Here is a 23,847-nt window from a genome sequence, read left to right on the forward strand (position 1 = left end):
GACAGCGACGATACAATTCTCTGGTAAATAATGCTGGATTCTTGCATTATTGAAATGGTGCTACTGTTTTCTACTTCCAGGCAACCAAAGTTTGTCTCCAAAAGACCTGTGTATGAATTCTTACCCAGCCTTGTGTGAAATATACAAAAGCTGGAGACAACCCAAATGTTCGGCTGGTGAATGTGTTAACACGTCGTGCACACACTCTGTTCATAAATGCGGGCAGGCGGTTCAGAATAATTTGCTAAGGGAAAGAAGCTAGCACTCCCCCCCTACCCCAAGCAGTGAGATGTACTCTATGCAGGCCTCTATTTGTATGAATCACGGAGTGACTGACAATTTGGCGGTGGTTTCCTAGGGGCAAAGCCAAAGATACAGAACCAGGAAGAGAAGAAGAACAAGGAGGAGGAGAAGGAAGAGGAGGAGGGGGAGGAGGAGGAGGGGAGGAGGGGGAGGGGAGATGAGTGTACCTATTTCTGCTGTGGTACTGAAGGTTGGCACGGGTTAAGGAACACAAATGTATCACATCTTATACTTTCTTCATGTGCAGGAGAGTGTGGGGAGTGCTTCCTGTGCAAGTGTGGGATCTGAGTTTGGACACCCCACATAAGAACTGGGCAAGGTGGTACACAACTGTTGCTCCAGTACCGTGGGATGGAAGCAGGAAGATTAGAGGAACTCTAGTCAACTGGGCCAGCTAGAAAAACCAGTCAACTCCAGGTTCAGTGAGAGACTCAGTGGAGAATATCAGAGGAAGACATAACTGTTGATCTCTGGCTTCTGTACCCATGCATAGGCGAGCACAGGAGTTCATGCACGTGCGTGAGTGTGCACCAGTGTGCACACACGCACACACACACACACACACACACACACACGCACACACACCTTGTGCAGTTTATTTTGTGTCAACCATCCTTTAATAACGCTGCATTACTGCCATTGAAGTACAGACTGTAAAAAGGTAAGTGTAAAAGCAATCTGAAAGAGAAAGTCACAGCCATAAAGGCAGCGTGGTGAAGCAGACACCCGTGTGTTCACAAATGCACAGTCCAGACAGCACACAGTGCAACAGGCCATCCCAAAGGTGATGAGGAAACCAACAGTCAGGATCCCGAGCATCCTCGGAGCTTCCCACAATGCACTGCTGAGAGGTATGCGTTGACCAGGAAGAGACAACTCTGAACACGTGAGCAATGTAAGATGCTCTGAGTGACTGCGGAGGGAGACTGAGGACTGCAGTGCTGAGCTCTGATAACAGCAGCGTAAGATGCTGCACGCAAGCATGAGGGCCCACGGATGCTAACCTGAGGTCCGAGGGGAGCAACCAAAGAACACAGAGCATTTCCTCAGATCGAAATGAAAACTGTCTCTATCATGCTACAATCCAGCACCGCCCTTTGACATTGACTCCGCCCTCTCTCCTTCAGATGCACTGGAGAGCCCGGCAGCAAAGGGGTCAAGGAAAAGAAAGAGCAAAGTGAATGGTTTCTATTCTCAGGACATTTAAAAAATGATTTATTTATTTTTGTCTCATGAGTACAAGTGTTCTGCCTGCGTGTACTGCTTGTGTACCATGTACCTGTCTGGTGCATGCAGAGGCCGAAGAGGGTGTTGGATCCCTTGGCATTGGAGTTCCAGAGGGTTGCGAGCCACCACGCAGATGCTGGGAACTGAACCCAGCGCCTCTACAAGGGCGGCCAGCGTTCTTAGGCACTGGGACATCTCTCCAGCCTCACCCCGAGCCGTGCGGAATTTCCAGCATAATCTACTGAGAACAACTAGGATCCTTTGGAGTCCAGTGAGTTGGAGAGAGTAAATTCAGCATAAGAAATTAATATTATAAATGAGAGAGATAGTAAGAATGACATAATAAAAAGCCAGTTGTGAGAACAAATCACCCACTGTTTCCAAGGTTACGGGAGCAATGCTGGCTTGGAAGGCCCTTCCAGTGGGAAGGAACAGCTGGACTTTGAGGAGGGCTTGAAGGGAGATTTAAATGTATGAGCAGACTTACCACACCCAATGTATGAACAGACTTACCACACACAATGTATGAGCAGACATTCCACAGCCAGTGTATGAGCAGACAGTCCACATCCAATATATGAACAGACTTACCACACCCATGGATGGAAAGAGTTAAGAATAATGAAAATTCTCTTTAAGTTGGTATAAAGAAAAAATGTGTTTTCAATCTAACCCAAGCTAACTAGTCAAGCTAGTTCATAAAATTAATATTATCATAGTGAAGTGACCAAGGTAAGGCCATCTTGTTCTCCATTTGCGTTTTCCAGGACAGCCCTCAGCCCTCTCTCCCCTCTGCCTTGGCAACACGTGAGGTTTCCATGACCTTGACCGTGGTCAGATGAAGTAACGACAGTAGCATCCATACAAACGATATAAACTAAAGTAAGCGAGGAAGGTATACATCAAAAATAATTGTCACCTTACATCTGAAACAACGCCTAGGCGCTGTCAAGAATGTTTTAAGGTCACCTTGGCCCTCATGGTTTTCGTCTTTAAAAATTCTGTGCCCCTGATATTCAGCGTGGAGAGACTCTGAGACATCAGCCCACTCTCAGTTGCCAGACAAATTAAAGGACTCAGATATACATTTAACTGGCTCAACTGGCGTGGCTGACTGGATCTCCCCTGGATTATTGAATAGCAGTGGTTCAGAAATAGCCGAGATGTGCTGGAGACAAAGGCGGGCTCTTCCCCTCTAGATGTCAAGACGCTGTAGGCGGGAAGGCAGCTTGGAAGGAGGTGTTGCTGGCTCTTGAGGTCCATGTGAACGGAGCTCTGAGCAACGCTTGGCCCAATACCGTTGTGAAGCTCGAGTCTCTAAGAGAGCAAGTTAGGGTTCGGCGATGGAGAAGTAAAGCACAGTGGCTGGAGAGAGGGCTAAAACATGGCGGTCAGCACACGCGGCTGTGGGATGCGATACGCGGGCTCCCTGTGAAGAAAGGGTAGATTCATTAGGTCCACGGCACTGGTATTACAGGAAACAAAACCCACTTTACACCATAAACTAAAACCAACCGAGGGTGGGTCGAAGCCTGAACATGAGGACGGGGAACTGCGAGGGTAACGTAAGGGTTTACGTGGGCACCACAAAATGGAAGGGAGCGTCTGGAGCGGCAGACGCATGAAAATTTAAAGTTCTGTTCAACAGAAGGCACCATCAACAAAGAGAAAAATACAAGCCTCGGTCTGGGAGGATATATTTATAACCCATATAACCAATAAAGTATCACTACCCGGGTACATAAATAATTCCTCAAAATCAATAAGGGAGCAGCAAGCGGCCGATGGAAGAATGAAGAAATGATAAGAAACAATAAATATGGGAGAGGGGAGGGCTCACCATAAATACGTGAAAGCGTGTTCAGCTTCAGGCCTAACACAGAGGAGCACAAATTAAAACAACAAGGTGCCATCTTTCACCCATTAGAGGATAAAGAATTAGTAAATCTGGTCTCGCCAAGTGCTGCCGTGAATCTGTGCAGCCAGCAGCCCTGAGAAGTGTTGGCTGGAGGGTAAATTGGCATTACCATCGCGACAGCCCTGTCCCTACTTAATCATGGTTGTAGAGCACACTCACGGGTTGGGGTTACTAAGCACCTGTCTGCCAAGAATGCTCAGGGCTCTGTCCACAGGAACCCCAAGGGTCCAACGTGCTGCCCTCCCAGCCAGCGCTCAAGGCACCTTGGTGTCAGACATTGCTGCCAGGCAGGCAGGCAGAAGGGACAGGCTGAGAGTCCCATCCCGGGGAGGGATGAGACACCATGCCTTCTGGACCCAGGGGAACTGTTCTACCAGTCAGTTAAAGCAGGCTGGCTTGCTGCCAACCACGGCGCACATCTGTAGGAAAGCTGGATGTTGCATGAAAAAAGGAGGTCGTAGCCATCTCTGCCACTTTGACACTTAGGTAAACTTTCGGACTCATAAACTACTGTGAGTGGGTATGTACGCATAATAGAGAGTGTAAATGTGGGCATCGAAAAGGCGCCCAGACACCATGGGCAGAGCACGGCCTTCCCTCTACCTGCGGAAGCGGAGTCGTTTGCAGAAAGGAGCTGTGGCTTGGGAAAGCGGGATCAGCCGGGAGGAGCCAGAACCCTGAGGGAGGAGGATTACTACAGACATTCACTGGCACCTGATGTTTGAAATCCACTGAGGTAATTGCTATAATTCATTCAGGTAATCAAGGCAGAGGTTTAGGACACACACACTCAAGTAGCGTTCGATAACGCATCCCAGCTTGCCTGGGGAGTCCTTAGGGGGTAGGAACAGAAAAAGCTGTGCTCTGAGCGGCATCTGAGGTCCTCGTTATAGCTGGAGCAACATGAGGATTCCCACACCCCCATCTCTACTCCTCACAGGGGGCTACGTCAGCACGGTATGTTTTTAAAACTGCAGGTACCAGGACACGAGATGTTGTGGCTCACTAAGAATACAATCAGGTCTAGAAAACCGGCGGCTGTAGGGAGCAAGGAAAACTAACGAGAGCTTAGTGGTGTAGTCGGGGCGGGGCCTAGGCTTACACATCCACTGTGTAACAGCAGCTACCTGTTGACAGTGGCCAGAGAAGCTGAGGCTCCCCGAGAGCGAAAAGAAATCAGACAGAAATGCGTGCAGAACCCATGCTGGGGATGGCTATAACCTCTACTGGTCTACATTAAGAGGAGGTCTGAGCACTGGAGAAAGTGATGCTTGGCTCTTCTGTGAGGAAACTCTGTGAGATGCCACGGTCTTCCACAGCGATCTGTCTGTGCAGCGGAATTCCAATCAGGCAGCAACGGCATCTCCCGTGGATTTGACAGGCTGTGTGAAACTCCCTGGGAGCAGAGAACACTTGTAAACATTGGTTTTTGACAATGGAAAGCGATGACAACTGGACTTGCAGACACAAGTTACATGTGACAAGGAGACTGCTCGTCTGAGCTGCGGGGACACTCGGGAGGCATCGTGTGCAGTCCAGGGGGCTGGGAGTCGGGAGACAGGCTGGCCCCTGGGACAGGCTAAGGTGGGTCTCTAAGTCACAGACGCGGGAGGGAACGTTCCGTGAGGTAAAGAAAGTCATCTGAAGACAGACAAGCTCCAAAACAGATACTGACTTCGCCATTAATCAGGGGGGCGCTGGTGAAAGCGGCTGTGAGATATTACTTTTCTCCCCTAAAACTGGGAGGAAAAGGTAAAAGCCAATGATTTCATGCAATGGCAGACGTAAGCAAAGGCAGAGGGGGCTCGCATGGCCGGCGGGGAGTCCTGATTATGACACGTGCCTGCGCTTGGGTAATAGGAAAAAAAATTATTAACAGGGAGAAAAAGAAACAAGTTCTCTTTTTTTTTTTTTCCTAGCGAAGAGAGCCTGCAACACAGCAGTGTCACCCATAAGAGAGAAGAATCTACAGCTATCAAAAAAACCCGAGGTCGGGCTGCGTGTGCCAACATGGAGAGCTCCCGAGACACTGTGTTAAATATAAAAGCCGAGCTGCAGACAACCCATGAAATATGTATGACTCCATTTGTGCGAAGGCAAAATCGCCAGACAAAACTGTATATTTCCCTCTCCGAGAGCGCATGTGTGCTGGCCACAGTGAAGAAGACGGCCGTTTCTGGCAGCAGGGAGGGACCCCCTCCCCACCCGTGCAGGAGCAGCCACAAATGGCAGTGGGCTGAGTGCCCCCCAGGCTCCCGTCCATGTGCTGTGGGCGCAATTTAACAAATGACTGGGACAATAAAAGGAAATTAAAATAGGCTGCTAGACGTGTACAGGTTGCAAGCTTAGGAAGGAAGAAAAGCGAAGGGTGAGGGTTCAGTGTCAGAGATGGATGGACGATGCCTGAAGCCGGGGACAGAAGATGCTACCAGGACAAGAGTGTCAGCATAAGCCCCGGAGAGCTGCTCCAGAGAATAGGAGTACTGGTCAGGTTGAGCTGGGGTGTGGGGACCAAGGGCGGCAGGTGAACCCCACTGGGAAGTAGAGAAGCCCAAGGAAGAGCCAGGCTGAAGGAGGCATGGGGCTCAAAGGTAGAGGAGACTGAGTCCACCAGTTACGGTTTAGGAGATCAAGTCTCACTGCTGTAGGTGGGGAGAGTGGGTGGGCAGGGAGCGGGCGGAAGAGGAGGGAGGTGCATGTGCAGGAAGGGAAAGACTGGGCATGGTCAGGCTGACCAGGAAGGGCTCCCGCAGGGGGAGAAGAGCTAACCATGGGTAGGCAGATGAGGCAAGGGACTTTTCCATGCCTCATCCCTGCCAATCCATGGCCACACAGGAGTGGTAAGGTTAACCTGGGCACATCTAGCTTAGATGTGGGCTTTCCTATGAGGAGACACTGGCTCCTCCACGGGAAGGAGAAGAGGGAGAAACCTGCAGGAGGACTTAGGGCTGGGGAGCAAGCAACCATTCAATGAGAACAGTCCTGTCCTACAGTCAAGGCCGGATGTTCTTTAACATGGGAGGATAGTTAAGCAATGCTTGGGGCCTGGGGAGGCAGAGATGGCTGCCTATCCTTGTGGAATGTTCTCTGACTGCCCTGACTAGGAACAGGTAGACAGGAGAGATACCAAATACTAACACGGAGCCTCCATCCAGTGAAGGCTGGGGCCACCCGAGATGGGGAGTGTCTTAGTCAGGGTTTCTATTCCTGCACAAAACATCATGACCAAAAAGCAAGTTGGGGAGGAAAGGGTTTATTCAGCCTACACTTCCACACTGCTGTTCATCACCAAAGGAAGTCAGGACTGGAACTCAAGCAGGTCAGGAAGCAGGAGCTGATGCAGAGGCCATGGAGGATGCTACTTATTGGCTTGCTTCCCCTGGCTTACTCAGCTTGCTCTCTTATAGAACCCAAAACCACCAGCCCAGGGGATGGCACCACCCACAATGGGCTGGGTCCTCCATCTTGACCACTAGGTGAGAAAATGCCTTACAGCTGAGTCTCATAGAAGCATTTCTGCAAGGGAGGCTCCTTTGTCTGTGATAACTCCAGCTTGTGTCAAGCTGACACACAGAACCAGCCAGTACAGGGATGGAGTCTCCATCCACTGAAGCCTGGACCACATGAGTTGGGTATTTCCAAGCCAAGGAATGAGCAAAGTCCTTGGACAACAGGTTGGACCCAGAGATTTGGCAAGAGAAGAATTTAGAGGGTTCAGTGGCCAGGGTCTTCGTGGGATCCTCATTGTCCCAAGGAACCTGTTGTGTGAGCGTGTGGCCATCACTGGTGACTCACTCATAGCCCATGGCCTCATTAAACCATGTGACTTGGCCTTAGCCACTGAAGTAGGAGAATACTCGATCAGGCGTCCAGATGTAAAGGCATCTAAGAGCCTGGGTATCCTTAGCCCAGACAAATCCACTCACACAATGGACAGACAGTCTTACAGGGAGGATGGAGGGGGCCACGGGAAGGTGAAGTGCGTGTCTGTGGGTAGGAGGATGATAGTTCTCAGGGACACTCAAGCCATTCCCAAAGCCCACAGAGCAACCTGCATCGGGGCAGACCTGAATCAGGCACTCCATCTCCTGAACCAGGTTACATCGCCTGGCCGGAACTCACAAGCAACGAAAGAGAAGATGGCTGATGGAAAACTACGTGTCCAACCTCAAGCTATCAGAATTAAGTTCTATCCACCGTACTCAAGAGTTGACTGCCGCACGCTGGGAGGCACAAGGGTGGTGGTGGTGGTGATTTGTGTACGACATGGGGGCGGTCTGGGCCCCATGCCTGCTGTTCTTGACAATCAGTTGACTCTACCAGCTGACAGGGAAGTTTTCTAGTTGGAAGCTCAGACTGGAAAGGGCCAAGCAGGATGAGATTTGTCTGCATCCATCCTTCAACGGGAAGAGTAATCAGAGCGCAGGCCATCACCACATAACACACAATGGCTTTAATATCAACTCCCCTTAAATATTAGATGCACCGAGAAAATATTAGCTAAATTACTGCAGACTAATATGATCAGTTTCCTCTAGGATAAAATGTGATAAATGGGTTTTAATAAACTAAGGAGAATTATATGCGTCATATTCTTGGTTCCTGTCAATTTTATTTAGAGTAAAATGCCATTGCGATAATTAGTTGGTTTTTACTGTGTTCATTAAAAGCTTTTCTAATGACCGCTTGGAGGAATAAGTAAAATTAATTTCTTTCTTGAGCACCCGAAGAATTCATCACACAAACAAAAAGCAAATTTCAGGTCCGTGCAAGACGGGGCGGTGGCTGTGGCTTCAGCACTTTGAGGCGTCTGCCGAGGGCATTGAGATCCAGGCATCCACAGCGGTGAACGGGGTGCAGGCCCCTCTTGAGGCGGATGGTGCCACTGAGCTGTGACCCCAGGCACCTTTCACTACTAAAGTCAGAGCCTTCCCCTTGTAATCGGACAGTTTGGGGTTCTAAACTTGGGGACCCATCACATCTCCTTTCAGAAAGGGAACTTGGATCTCCTAGGCTATCTCTTCCGTCCCGTATACTGGGCTATGCTCAGCCTGCCTTAAGCACACAGTGTCCAGCCCATGGGCACACATTGTCTCTGGATGGATTGCAGTTGGTTAAAGGGTTAGAGGGGACCTCCAGGGTTAGTCATCATGATGGTTATTTTTGACAACGTCACAAAGGCTAGAATCACCTGAGAAGAAGGACCCTTAGCTGAGGAATTGCCATCCATGAGATCAGACTGTGGCTGTGTCGTTGGGACATTTTCTTGATTGATGATTGATGTGGGGGCAACCCGATGTGGGCAGTGCCAACCCTGGGCAGGTAGGCGATGTGGAGAGCAAGCTGTGGGGTGCAAGCCATGGGGAGCATTCCCCATGGTCCCCACTTCTGCTCCTGTTTGAGTTTCTGCCTTCACTTCCCTCAATGATTGGGGGTGGTAAACCATTTAAATTAACCCTTTCCTCCCCCTGATAACTTTTGGTCATGATCTCTAACACAGAAACAGAAACCAAACTAGGACAGAAACCGGTACCAGACGGTGGGATGTGGCCATGCTGGCCCTGACTGGAATGTGTGCCTCGGGCTGCTATGCAGAGGAAGGTGGAGGATTTTAGAGCTTTGGATTAGAAAAGCCAGTGAGTGCTCAGAGCTTAAAGAGCTATTGTGGGAACTTGGAAGATAACACTGAGGATGGAAGCCTGGCTTACGGGGTTTAAAGAGAACTTGTAAAGTCCCTCAAAAACTCTGTGAGGGCAGCTGTACTGCCTGGTTGTGTGTGTCAACTTGACACACACTGGAGTTCTCACAGAGAAAGAAATGCCTCCATGAGACCCAGCAGTAAGGCATTTTCTCAATTAGTGATCAAGGGGGGAGGACCCAGCCCATTGTGGGTGGCGCCATCCCTGGGCTGGTGGTCCTGGGTTCTATAAGAGAGCAAGCTGAGCAAGCCAGGGGAAGGAAGCCAGTAAGTAACATCCCTCCATGGCCTCTGCATCAGCTCCTGCTTCCTGACCTGCTTGAGTTCCAGTCCTGACTTCCTTTGGTGATGAACAGCAATGTGGAAGTGTAAGCTGAATAAACCCTTTCCTCCCCAACTTGCTTCTTGGTCATGATGTTTGTGCAGGAATAGAAACCCTGACTAAGGCATTCACTGAGCCAGTTGTCACCCTGGCTCCCCTCCCACGAGTACACTCAGTCCGATGGTGCCAGGATTTCCCTGTTTTGTTTGGTGCCCAGCTCCTCCTGCTCTGGGAATCTTTGAGGAGTGAACATTCCAGAACACCTGCTATCTAGTGTGGGATTCTGGTCCCTGTTTGCAAACATGTTGATACAAAGTGTTCTTCTGAAGGGAAGCCTTGCTTCTTGGGATAGGTACAGTTTTCAACTTAAGTTTACTTTGTAAAGAGCTCTTCCTTGAACATACCGCAAGTGCCAGAAACAGTAACAAGCACCAAATCCTGTGCATACGGTGTCTTTCCTTACAGAGCATAATTTGTAAGGTAGAAATAGTAAGAGGTCGAAGTAGCTAACAGTTACAGGCATGTGGTATTGTGTGTGGCCAAGGTTTAGCTCTTGCTGTCCACATCCTCCTTCTTGTCATACTGTGAGTGACAATGTGTGATAGGTGAAGTGGGGTGAAGGTCAGAGTGCTGTGACAGTGTCAGGCTGTCCAAACGGCCAGAAGTGCCACTCTTACACTCTGGTGCTGGTATTAAATAAAAACAAGAGGCTTGAACAGAGTACAGATACATTGTAACGGTCCGTCCAACAGTCAGGCTGGGGGTACCAGGCAGGGTGCGTGCATATACATCGTGGATAGCTGCACCGAGGGATGGCTTACATGCTGGAGTGGATGATGAGAAATGGTGAAGTCTCATCACACAACTCACAAAGGTGTGTAGAGTCTGGAATTTCTTCTTCGCTTCGGAATTATCCCACTTCATGTTGTCAGACCAGGACCAACCTCACATGACTGGCACTATAAGAAGTGAAATTCTAGCCGAGTGGGGGCCTGTGGTACCCGAGGACATCCAAACGTGCCCTGTAGCGACAGCACTCAGTTTGGACCGTGGTCGATACACTTTCCCAGAGCCAGCCCTGGACATGGCGTCTCCAAGCCTGGCTCGGTGCTGGGCTGTCACGTCGGGAGCAATGGCTGCAGCAATTCTGGCGATGGGTAATTTAGCTGGTAATCATGCCTCATTGTTGTTTATTTGCCATTAGAAGCTGCCCCTCACACTCTCTCTGGAGCGAGGCAGAGACACACTCAATTAAGCCGAGGGTGAATCGGGCCCGTGGAGTCAGCTCCAGGGCTGGGGGGCTCAGGTACAGCCCAGGAGAAGTCTCGGTGCCTAGCAGTCAATCAGGGTACCCTAATTGGAAAGTGGTAATAAAAAGTAATTGAGTTTAATACATAATTTAGATCATTACCCGGTTAAGTTAATGCCTCCCGCTTAGGTGTGGGGAGAAAATTATTTATCTCCTAGACGGGAAAGATTTCATTTGTTTTGATAATGGAATACTGGCCAATTGACTTTAATAAGAGCAGTTTGTTAAATCAGATTTTGAATTGGTGCATGGATTTGAAGTTCATATGTTAATTTTTGACATGATATACTCAGCACAACCGTTCTTCCCTTAAAGGGCTGAATTTATTCTCCCCAGGGACCTCCCAGTCACGGGAGCCCTACGTTACACAAGTTAAATGAGTCTTGTGTCTTGACGGGAGGCAGTTGAGCTCCTCACTTCCTCCCCCCCTTTTTTTTATGGAAAAAGAGACATGCTACAGAGCTCTGCTTCTTTGCGAACCCCTTTCCTCTCTAAAATGGTCCCCCAGCTGCGAGCAAATGCTTTCGTTAAATACTGAAAAGAACCTAATAACGATCCTTACTTGGACCTAACCATCTGCGATTCATTAACTCGTTTAATTTCCTCAGCCTTCCTGCCAAGTCTGTAGCAGCGCTCACCCGTTCCCTGTGTGTGCACACTGAGGCCAGGCCCCTGACGACTAAGGTGCTGGTAGAACTTGGTGCGGTATTCCTCCTGACCCAGGCAAGCGCTCTCTCCACTAAGGCCTCTGCTTCCCTCTCTACTGAGTGAGAATTAGACGTCAAGAGCCTTGGAAGAGAACTTCAGATCACAGGAAGACACTTGTGGTATAGGGGTGTGTGTGTGTGTGTGTGTGTTGGGGGTTGGTGGGGGTGACACATGTCTGCACATCTCTCTGGGGTTCCCTCCAAGTTCTCACTGCCTTGTAACTATCCCCTCTGAGGTCAGAAAACCCTCAGAGGCATTCTAATAGCCCTCTGGGACTCCAAGGGACACATAGCACTGATCTCTCTGGGAGACAAGCCTCTGAGATGCTGAGGGAGTACACGGCATCCTGGTACCGTCCATACTCAGCAGGGCCATCTCAAGACTTCCAGTAACTAGGGCTCTTCCTTTCTGCAGGGAGAGAGGAATCTGGATCCTCAGAGAGAGAAGAATGAATCTATTGGGTGTGGAGAGGCAGAGAAGGCCAGTGGAGAGAGCCTGGGCAGATAATCTCATCTCCATCCAACTAGCAATGCACCCATCCTGGGAGTGGTCAGGACCTGGGGAAACCCACCCACCCACCCAAAGCTAGAGCCCAGTCTGAGAAGGGGCTGTAGAGTGAGAGTCAGAGTGGACAGGATTGATTCACCGGCCCGGCAGCCACAGCTGTATCCAGCTCAGCTTCTTCAGGCCACGGGAGTCACTCACCTTTCACACTTGGACCCAGGGAGATGGACCAAACTCACCTCTTATCCGGTAGCTTTGGGATTATCAGGAACGTCACAACCTAGAGGTAGCCAGCTTCTGGAAGCCCTGCCTGCCCTGCATATCGGGGCTTTTCTGTCAGCAGATTGAGTCATCACAACCTTCAAGGAAGAGTGAAACCCAGGCCTGGCCCCAGCACTGCGGGGGCAGGACCCCCGGGGGCAAGAGAACTACTCTTCAATGTTACAGTGTTACACATGTGGACCACCCAGCCCAACACGTGGCTGGTGCTTGAGAAACATTTGTTTCCGTTTAAGCAGCCATGTGGTCCCACCCTCCTGCTCCTTTCCAAGGTCAAGGCCAACACTAGGAAGGCTGACGCCACAACTGTGAGGGTGCCTGACCGTGACCATTGCCTTAGAACAAATGGAAGCACTTGTTTACAAATTGTCCATTGAAATTTGAGTTGCAAAAATTGGCATCGGGCCTCGCCTGCCAGGCCACCCGGATTGGAGGGTGATTTATTAAGATTGCTTTACCTGAGGCCGCTCTGGCCCATGCCTCGGAGTAATTCACACCGGGCTCATTTCGGATGCAGTCAAAGACCCCCGTATTTCACTATGACAATGTAATCACAGAGCCACATTAAAAAGTCATTATTGTTTAGAATCCAGCTTGGTTTGAAAAACACTTACTATAAAATTCAACAGCCTTTGTAAATTACCGAAAGGTTTACTCAAGAGCACTGGGCACCGTGATTTAGACACGGAACTTACCACTTTATTGATTCGGTGGGATTTTGTCGGTCCCTGCATTTATGGGAGATGATTAGTGAGTGATCAGAGAAATAAACTACCTCGTGTTGGTTCATAAATAATGATGAATTGAATCTGCGCCCTCAAATTTCCTGCACACGCCACTCTGGCCCCAGAACCCGAGATGTACTTTCCGGGGTGGCTCTGCAGTGGTTCAGAGATTAGCCCACACCTAGGTGAAGAAAAGTGAGGCTCGCCTCCTGGCTTCTCTGGGGATGCTGTGTCCTGCCCACTGCCTCCCAGGGGAGTTGTGCTCTAGACAAACTTCCCAGCAGCCACACAGGGTGCTGAGGGGCACTGGACGAGAGGCCCCTCATAAACGAGATTTTATGTTTTACCTCCTCATCCTGTCCAGAGACAGGATTCATGCATGCACACTCCCTAAGTCATTCATACATGGTGCATGCACAGAATAGGGAATTGCTCCTGGCTGCCCTGAGAGGCTGAGGGCAAAAATGCTGCAATGGTAGCACGGGTGGGAGGGGGGGGGGGACAACCTGACACAACCTCCCTATGCCCAGAGCAGAGCAGGATGCTGGCCTGCCTACAAGTAGCAACTGAGGACAACTTAGGAGTCCCAACCTTGATTTGCCAGCTCATCTCCAGGACCAGAAGGAAACGTCTCCAAACAATTTCTACTTATTTCCCTCCTTGGGTTTCTGATGCACTGAGGGTTCCAGAGGGACCACAGAGAGAACAAATGGCTCAGTGTGGAATTGTATCTTCAGAGGCCCCCGCATGCCACAACTCACAGGACTGGGCATCTCAGAGGCACTCAGGGGAAGTTCCAAGCAGGAACAGAGCTCAGACAGCGCATCACACGGGGGGGGGGGTGCTAACCCCTCTATCAAGGCTTATCATGGCCACACCCTCACAATTCTCCCGGGCCCCCTGCCCAATTCCCGCCCCTACCCCACATCTCAGTCTGGCCATGACAAGCTTTGTCAGCAGCTCCAGGAATGGAGGCAAACAGAGCAAGCATGGCGGAGCCCCACAAACACAGATTAAGCAAAGCAGAGACCGAATTCTGAGTTTGAACTGTGTGACACGGAATTGAGTTACGCTGAGCCGAAAGTCGATTGAGGGAGAGAGGGACTGAGGGCTGAACGGAATTGAACTGGAAATGGGTTAACAGACTCGATTATAATCTAAACACCAAGCAAGCAGGGCAGTGTGTGAGGCAGGGACCCTCAACGCCAAGATTCCCACACTCAGAGCAGAGAGGAGGCCAGAGACCAATGCCCTGCTTCCTGCCTTCTGGTCAGCATTACTGATGGGCCTAAAAGGTAAACTTGTGAGTCAGCCAGCCTATGGTGCCGCACATCGTGTGCACGACCTGGGAGTTCTCACAGCCTGCCCTGCCCTTGTGTGCCGCTTGTCCCAAGAGTCTTCTACACAACACAAGTGGCAGCCACTAGAGCTGAGGCTGCTCAGGCCTTGCCCAGCAGGGAGCCCAGGTGAACTAGATGAAGGAGCGTAAGGGACTCCCAGGACAGCTGTGGAGACCACATTAGGCTGACACAAACGCTCAACACCCTTTAGGACCTGGCTCAACAGCTGTGTGGCCCGGGCCTCCATAAACACAGCCCTTGGGCTCTTGAGATCCTGTCAACTGGAACTGCAGTGAGACCTCATCTGAAAACATCGGAGTAACGAAACAAGATGGTGACGGTAGCCGAGTACGTGGGAACTGGGGTAGAGGGAGATGTGCTTGGGGAACATGTGTGCAGTGAGGGTTACAGATCAAAGAAGCGGTTGGGGTTCTGGGGTGACGGCTCAGGGGCTAAGAGCACTTGTCGCTCTTGCAGAGTTCAATTCCTAGGTTCGATTCCCAGCACCCACACAGCAGGTATCTCATAACCATCTGTAACTCCGGATCTAGGAGATTTGAACCTTTCTTCAGGCCTCCATAGGCACCAGGCACACGCATGGTACAACTGGCAATGCCACATTCAGGCAAGACACCCATTTACATAAAATAAAAAACAAAAACCTTGGAGCAGTTGGTGTCCAGAGTGTGGCAGGGGCTCAGCCCATTCCTGTTGGCTGGGAACTCTGGGCAAGCTCCACGCCCCTCCCCTCAGAGTGGGGCCTTTAAAACTGGGGATGGGGTGGGGGTGGGGGTCGGGGGGATGAACGAGCAACACAGGGACACTGGGCCTCCAGCCTTTGATCTCAAGCAATTGAGTTCCGCTCTTGGCACTTTCAACCAACAGGACTAGTGTAGTGTTTGCAAGAAACAAGTTCTACCTAGGACTGAACCATTGCTGTGTCCTTTCATCTCTGAGCTCAGCCCAGGAGCCAGTGTACCACCTCACCTGGTTCCCATCAAGGATCAACCTCAAGCGTCAGGCATAGGGGTGCACGGCTGAAATCTTAGGACTCGAGAGACTTGGGCAGGGAGAGTGAATATTTGAGAGTAGCTTAGGCTCTGTCGTGATACCTTGTTCAGAAAACAAGACACAAAGCCCCGGACTCAGCGTGTCAGAGTTGCACCTGCCCCCCGCCCCAGGCCCTGACCCTGGCAGCAGCTTAGTGAGTGTGCCGGAGTGAGGGCCTCTTAATGACCACAGGCGGGGCTTCCTCTGGTGAGGACTCCTCTGTCTTGCATCCTTGGACCACTAGCCATCACTCACGGCTCTTCACCTCTGGTTCTTCTCTGAGTTTAGAGGAGAGAGAGCAGCATGAGTGCCCAAGGCTCCATCTTCCATGCCAGGAGGGGCCAGGAGGGGCCCAGGAGGGGCCAGGAGGGCCAGGAGGGCCAGGAGGGGCCAGGTAAATTTGGCACATGGAGACTGACTCTGTGGAACCAACCCAGCCTGGGGCGGCTTCTCTGCTTTTCCACCTCCTCATCCGGCTGCTGAAGAGGTGGTGCTGTGCTGTGCTGTAAATATGGGTTTGAGTAGTCACGTGACATCCCTTCCAGTCTTGGCCTGACGGGGTGGGGGAGGGGGAGGGGGAGGGGTAGGAGCTGGTTCCTGCATCGGGTCCTGAGAAACTTGCCACCCTGAACCTACCTGGACCCCCACCTCGGATGCAGCTTTTCGTCTCTTTCTTATTTTCCTCCCTTTCATTTTGTCGTGAAGCAGGAAGCAGAGAGTTCACCCTGTCTCCACGTGCTTTAAGCTGGGAGCTGGAGAGACAGCTCAGCAGTTAACAGCACTTGTTGCTCTTGCAGAGGACACAGGTTCAGTTCTCAGAACTCACGTGTGCAGCTCACAACTACCTGTAACTCCATTTCCAGAGGATCTGACACCTTCTCAGGCCACCACAGATACCAGGCATGCACACACACACATACACACACTCATACACACAGACACACACTCATACACACATAGACACACACCCATACACACATATACACATAGACATACACACACGGACACACACACATACACACACCCATACACACATACACACATAGACATACACACACGGACACACACACATACACACATAGACACACACATGCACACACATAGACACACATACACACACATAGACACACAGCACACATACAAACATAGACACACGGTGCACATACATACATACATACATACATACATACACACACAGTGCACAGACACAGACACAGACACACACACACACACACACACACACAAACGGTGCACAGACACACATACAGTCAGAACACCTATACCCATCAAATAAAATAAATAAATTTAACTACCTTAGGCTGCTCTGGCTTATCTGGGTTTCAGCTTGGTGTTTCCCTGGGTTTCACAAATCCAGGGTTGGCCCCTAGTCTCCACTCCAAGACAGACAGATGTGGTCTGTGCTAACTAACTCCAATGGGACTTTATGAACCATGTCTGACCTGAAGGGGTTCAGGAGTCTTCTCCCTCACCTTGTCTCTCCTTCCTCTCCCCAAGAGTGCCAAGTCTCTCTCTCTCTCTCTCTCTCTCTCTCTCTCTCTCTCTCTCTCTCTCTCTCTCTCTCTCTGCTTTGAATGCAGGGCTTCCTAATCTGGCATGGAGCTTCCTCCAGCTCTTGAATACTGCTCTGCTGCCCCTGTCCCTGCGCCTGGCCAGGTGCCCTCCTCCTCCTCGGCCTGCAGTCACCTCTTCCTGACGCTGCCCGTCTGTCCCCCTCCATAATCACACTGGACTCTGGAAGGAAAGGGACCTCTTGAGTCCCCAGGGCTAGACTCTCAGCAGGTGTTCACTTATTATTTGTTGAATGAATGAACGTCCTTGGTGTTGTTTTCCCAGTGTCCTTTGCTCCTGTTCCTGAAATGGCTTGTTTTTCTCTTCCATTTCCATCCCAGTTCTGCAGCCTCATTTTTCACTCATTCTGCTATCTGAACATCTTTTGTTTTCTTATGTTTCTTCTGTGTATTTTTTCCTTTAATTTGGAATATACATCCTTTGTCCCAGCATTTCATTGTGGGACAATGCAAACATTTAGAACCCTTTGTATAGGATCACGTGTAATTTACCCCAGTCTTAAGGCATGCTAGCATGTCACAGGTAATTGTTTTAAGAAGCGAGACATTAGAAACAAAATGAGCCCTGGTCTCTCCCTCTCTCTCTCTCTCTCTCTCTCTCTCTCTCTCTCTCTCTCTCTCTCTCTCTCTCTCTTCTCTCTCTCACATTCCCTTCAGAGATCCCTGCTGCAATGCACCACATGGTTGTAGCAAAGATTAGCACAGATGACATCACCCAGTGGGGTGTGTGTGTGTGTGTGTGTGTTTGTGTGTGTGTGTGTGTGTGTGTGTGTGTGTATAGTTTTGTTCGACATTAGGTGATCTGAGTGTGTGCAGGGCCAGTGGCAGCTATGGACAACATCTTTCTGCCTGAAGGACTCCTCCGGGCACATTCCTGGGTGTCACTTTGTAGAATGTCTGGAAGGAAGAGGGGACAAGCCCAGCTTCAGCTTTGTGGCAAAAGTTGTATTAACTGCACTTCTCTGGTTGACTAAAAGAGGGCGCTTTTCCCATTACCTGACCATTGGACTTCCTCATCTATAAACTGCAGGATCCTATTGCGCGTCTACTTTTCCATTGTTCCGTTATTTGTGTCATCAGCTCGTGTGTGCTCTTTTTTTTTTTTTTTTTTTTTTTTTTTTTGGTTCTTTTTTTTCAGAGCTGGGGACCGAACCCAGGGCCTTGCGCTTCCTAGGCAAGCGCTCTACCACTGAGCTAAATCCCCAACCCCTCGTGTGTGCTCTTAACGTGCTCCATCTACTGCGTGGCTGGTGGTTTAAATTTTAACCGTCGGTCGCCTTGAGGGTGGAGCGTGTTGGCTATAACACAGCCATCGTTATCAAACCGGTTGTACCTTGCTGTTCTGTATCTTGACACGATCCCCATTTCACCAGTGTGCTGTCTAAAGGCTTTTAACACTTCGAGTTTCAGATGTGGGGCTCTGACCCATCTGGACTGGCTTCTCTGCCAGTTCCAATAACGATGTGGGTAACTTCACTAGGCCGCTGGGGCGGTGAGCGGCTATTCCACAGAGTCCTCTGTGTGGGAAGGAGCCGAGTTGCACACCGTGCTATCGGCCTTTGATCTTCTGGGTCCCCTCAGGGGGGTCCTGGCTGTGGGGTGGAGTGCAGCTGTCTCTTTCACTCCCCTCCAAGCTTTCCTTGGTCTCTTGAAGGTGAAGTTGTCAGTCTCCTGAGAAGGCTCCATGTGGAAACTGCTGGGATTTAAAACGAAATTATATTTGTTATGTATCAGTGTACACCTAAAATTGGACTGTTCTATTCGTGGCGTAACTCCAACTCCTTAGCAGGCTGACAGGAATGTCCATCTCCTCACTGAGATGTCCCACCCTCCTGTGCTCTTTGCTCCTGAATACCCAGAGGCTCCTTGCTAGTGGGGCTGGCAATCTTTGTCTTTTATGTTCCCTAATTGATGTTGACTGGAGAATACCAATGTGGTGGTTAATAACCTCCCTAAACCAAAAGCCTTGTCCTTCTAGTTGTAAAGTTTCTTAGGATTCTTAGCAAATCACCCAACCCCCAAGTGACAAACCGCATCTCTTCTTTTCTGGCCTTTTCTCCTCTGTCCTCTGTCCTTTGTCCTCTGTCTGGCGACCTTGACTGGACACTCAGACTCAGTGGTGAGAACTGGCCATCAGAGCTGTCAGCTCTGCCTGCAACGGTCTTGGCGCCTCAGCCCGAGGCTGGATGCAGGTGTTACAGCGTCCCCTGCCAGGCCAGGGTAGCTCTGTGTCTGGGGAGGTCTGAGAAGGACGCTCCTCCTCTCCGCATCTGGGCTGTAGAAGGAGGAAGTCAACTCCACCTGCAGCCTCGGGAAGAAGCCCTTTTCACCTGGGATCTGTAGATGGAATTACAGTGAAGGCAAGGTCCTCACCCCACCTCAGCTCTACCTTCCTAGGAAACTGTTTCTAGAACAGTTCTCACTCGCATGCGGCCAGCCAGGCTGACCGGGTTCCTCCATCTGCTGCCTGATGGCTTTGCATGCGACCTATATCCAGTTTAGTGGACAAACTGCCTTAGGCAAGAGTGGAGCCACCACCAGGCATGCATTGCCCGAGATTCTCCCACACCAGAAATTCCCATCAAAAATAGCCACCAGGGCCAGCAAGATGGCTCAGACAATGAGGGTGCTTGCTTCCCAGTCTGACAATTCGAGTTTGATCCCTGATACCCACTCGGTGGAAGAAGAGAAGTGGTTCCTGAAAGTTATCTTCTGACCTCCGCGTCCTGGCTGGTTCTGTGTCAGCTTGACACAAGCTGGAGTTATCACAGAGAAAGGAGCCTCCCTTGAGGAAATGCCTCCATGAGGCCCAGCTGTAAGGCATTTTCTCAATTAGTGATCAAGAGGGGAGGACCCAGACCATTGTGGGTGGTGCCGTCCCTGGGCTGGTGGCCCTGGGTTCTATAAGAGAGCAAGCTGAGCAAGCCAGGGGGAGCAAGCCAGTAAGTAACATCCCCCCATGGCCTCTGCATCAGCTCCTGCTTCCTGCCCTGCTTGAGTTCCAGTCCTGACTTCCTTTGGTGATGAATAGCAATGTGGAAGTGTAGGCTGAATAAACCCTTTCCTTCCCAACTTGCTTCTTGGTCATGATGTCTGTGTAGGAATAATTGATTAAGACACGCCATGTGTGCATCATGATACACACACACACACACACACACGCGTGCACACACACACACACTTACAAATATACATGTACACACACATGCCTATAAGCATGCATGTACATATACATACCTACAAGCACACACACACACATACACCTAGAAGCATACAGAATGAATGGATGAATGAATGAATCAATGAATCAATCAATCAATCAATGTGATTTTAAAAAGTTTAAAAATGACAACAGCCATTAGTCCAGGAATCAGGGGACTGACTCAGGACAAAGTTTGATGCTTATGCCTGCTGGGCTCAGGCTTAAGTGGGGACATGGCCGAAGGGGGCCCTGCTAGAAGAGAAGAAAGGTTCATGGAGCTAGGCTCAAGGCTACTCACGGTGTTATGTCAGCTGCTCTTCTCTGGGCATCTCTGGCCTCTTGACAGCAGGAGTCAGTGATGGGGCCGGGAGCACCGTAAGCGTCCCCAGTCTCTCTCTCTCTCAGCTGTTTGGAGGCCTCCGTGTTTCCTGCTATGGAAGAGAAAGCTTATTGGCTTCTGTCACCTTGAGAAGGATTTGTGGCTCGTGGAACAGAACTGGCTAGCATGTGAAGCAAGTGAGAGGCATCTGTAGGCTGATAGTGTAGGCCTTGACGTGCATGTGCCTTACGGCCTCCTGTGTGACATGCACGTGCCTTATGGCCTCCTGTATGGACTGTGGCCAGGAGAGGCCCGCTGTGGCCTCAGGTCACTCACCCTTTTGCAATGGATGCTTGCTTCATGGTGGCCAAGTCGTTCCTGCCTGGAACTTGGGACAACAGGAAACAGCTAGACCACACAGCACTGTGCCTGCTTCTGTGCCACAATCATGGCTGGGAAGCTCACCCCGCCGTTGCCACCCATGCAACAGGTGTCGGAGGCAGGGTGATAAACAATCCTGGGTCACAGTCAGCCAGAAAAGACAGTGGCAGGGACAAGGGGTGGAATTAAAAGAAGAGTCAATAGCAACCAGAGGTGCTCAGAGCTTCTGGAGGACCCAGGGGAGAAGCTGGAACAGCAGGGTGACAACTGTGACAAGTACCCTAGGAAAATCACACGTACTGCGGACTTTGTTACTGAAGAGAGAAAGAACAGGATCAGAAGACGATGCTCATGTTGGTGGACTGAACTGTAGATACACAAACCAGAGAAGTGCACGGAGCTGGAGGCCGTGGGGAATAGGCGTGGACCCCGGAAAATAAGCCCGGGTTCTCGAAGACAAGAAAGTAGGGGATTGTGGGAGTGCCGCTGATGAGCCGTGGCTCAGGGAGGGAGGGACAGAGGTTAGTGCCCTCCTCCCGCCTCACAGCAACACCACCTGTCCAAGGGCATCCCCATCACCCAGTGAGGCCAGCCTGTCGGACTTCTGCCTCGAACCTGCCTCCTCCCTCGCTTGCCTTCTGCAGCCTTTGAAGGAGTGTCTCATGAGCGGGCTCACACAAGTCACTTGTACTTCTGCGCGGGACACTAGTCTTTCCTCCACACGTGCGTGTAATTCAGTCATACGCATCTGCACGGACTCACAGACACTTACCTCATGTACTGCACTAGAGTCGTGTGGCAGTTGCCACTGTGGTTGTCTTACTGGTCCACCTTGCTCCTGGGGGCGCTTTTGGTGGCCAGCAAATCCCACTGGTGTGACCTCTTCATGATGAGGTTTAAATACATCACCGTTTCAGACACAAGATGCGGGGTCCTTTTGTCTAGCCCCTGATCAGCCTGGGGATGTCTGGTCTCTGTTGTGGATGGACGGTGTGAAAGTCAAGCTGAAGGCATGGACTGGGGCTGGGGAGATGGCTCAGCAGTTAAGAGCACTGACTGCTCTTCCAGAGGTCCTGAGTTCAAATCCCAGCAACCACATGGTGGCTCACAACCATCTGTAATGGGATCTGATGCCCTCTTCTGGTGTGTCTGAGGATAGCTACAGTGTACTCATATAAATAAATAAATCTTTTTTAAAAAAGAAAGAAACATGTAAAAATCTAGTGTAGACAGGTCATTTACCAAAAAAGGAAAAAAAAAAGCCACAATCAGAGTGACATTGGAAAGTTCTGAGCGGGCAGGCAGATTTACTGAACAGTGTGGGGGTGATCTGGGTGACACACTGCAGAATGTCTGAGTAGGAGGAAGAAATAACCAATGGACAATAAATCAATAGTGACTGAGAAATGAATGGAAGAGATAGAAAAATCTAAAACAGAGCTAGCTGCCAGCAAACCATGGACACCCTCAGCACACAGCACGGGGGAGCTGAGAGGGCAGACAGGGGTGGGAGGAGAGAGAGAAGAGGGGAGGAGAGAGAGAGAAGAGTGAGGAGAAAGGGGAGAAAGAGGGGGAGAGAGAGAGGAAAGAGAGGAGAGAGAGGAAAGAGAGGAGAGAGAGGAGAGAGAGGAGAGAGAAGAGAGAGGGGAGAAAGAGGGGAGAGAGAGAAGAGAGGAGAGAGAGAGGAGAGAGAGGGGGAAAGAGGGGAGAGAGAGGAGAGAGGGGGAGAAAGAGATGAGAGAGAGTGGGAGATAGAGGGGGGAGAGAGAGGAGAGAGGAGAGAGGGGGAGAAAGAGAGAGAGGAGAGAGGGAGAAAGAGGGGAGAGAGAGGAGAGAGAGGGGGGGAGAGAGGAGAGAGGGGGGAGAGAGGAGAGGAGGAAAGAGAGGAGAAAGAGAGAGAGAGAGGAGGCACTAGATTGGAAAGCATTAGCCAGACATCCAAGGAGCCGGACACACCGCACTAAACACCAAAGACGGAGCCCACCAGGAAAGTCTGAAAGCACTGAGAGCAAAGCAATTCACAGACAAAGGGACCCAGTGAGGCTGCCCAGGAGCCTCTTAAGAAGCGGTGGGAGCCAGATGGCCACCGGATGACATGCTCAAAGTGTTAAAAGAAAAATCTGTCAACTCAGAATCTTCCAGGCAGCTCATCGCTGAGTTGAAGGTGAGACGAAGCCGACCTGTTGCCAGGGAAGCCGCCTTCTCAGAGAGACGCGGCGGGGAGCGCTTCGGAGTGCAGGCAACACAGCAGCTAGTGCACACGAATGAAGAAATCTAATTATGCAAATTATTGCGAGAATTTTGAAGATTTTGGATGGTTTTGGATTAAAGACACTTAACTGATAAAGTCTGTGCGAATATTCCAAAATCTGAAAGACCCTCGGACTGATACTGCCACTCTCACGAGTTCTAAGGGGCGACACCTGTATCATGACGTCCAGAGGATTTCAGTAAAATACCACCCCCAGTAGCAGTGGGATGTGCGTCCTTTCACCACCACCCCCTCCCCCAAATACATGCAAATCTTCAGGCCGGCTAAACGCTGGATAAGAACACAGAGCTCAACACATTTGAAAAGCTTTAGTGACTTCAAGTGTCATCTCTCTCCACTCTACAGTGGAAGTTCAACTAGAAATCGGCGCTAAAAGGAAATATAAGGCTCACAGATTCTAGAAATTAAACAAAACATTCCTAAATACCAGGACGCCAAAGAGGAAACCTCTGCCCAAAAGTCAGAGCGTTCATTCACAGGAAGGAAAACGGAAAACCCAGCCCCCAGGAGCTGACGTAAGAACACTGGGAAACGTGTACCTGCAGGAAGAGAAGATCGCAAACCAATAACCTGCTCTTCCGCCTTGAAACACCAGGAAAGAGGAGCAAAGCAATCCCAGAGCAAACAGAAGGAAGGCGGCAATAAAAAAACGGGAGAGGAGCCATGGAGAGAACGAACATGGAAAAGTCAACACCGCAAGT

At 50.4% G+C, this 23,847-nt stretch overlaps 1 pseudogene; it reads right to left on the reverse strand.

Annotated features, from left to right (window-relative positions):
• Positions 1-20,901: 20,901 nt before the first annotated feature.
• Positions 20,902-21,622, reverse strand: LOC116906275 (annotated as a pseudogene).
• Positions 21,623-23,847: the final 2,225 nt, after the last annotated feature.

The sequence above is a fragment of the Rattus rattus genome, chromosome 7 (assembly GCF_011064425.1).
Source record: "Rattus rattus isolate New Zealand chromosome 7, Rrattus_CSIRO_v1, whole genome shotgun sequence".
Lineage (NCBI taxonomy): Eukaryota > Metazoa > Chordata > Mammalia > Rodentia > Muridae > Rattus > Rattus rattus.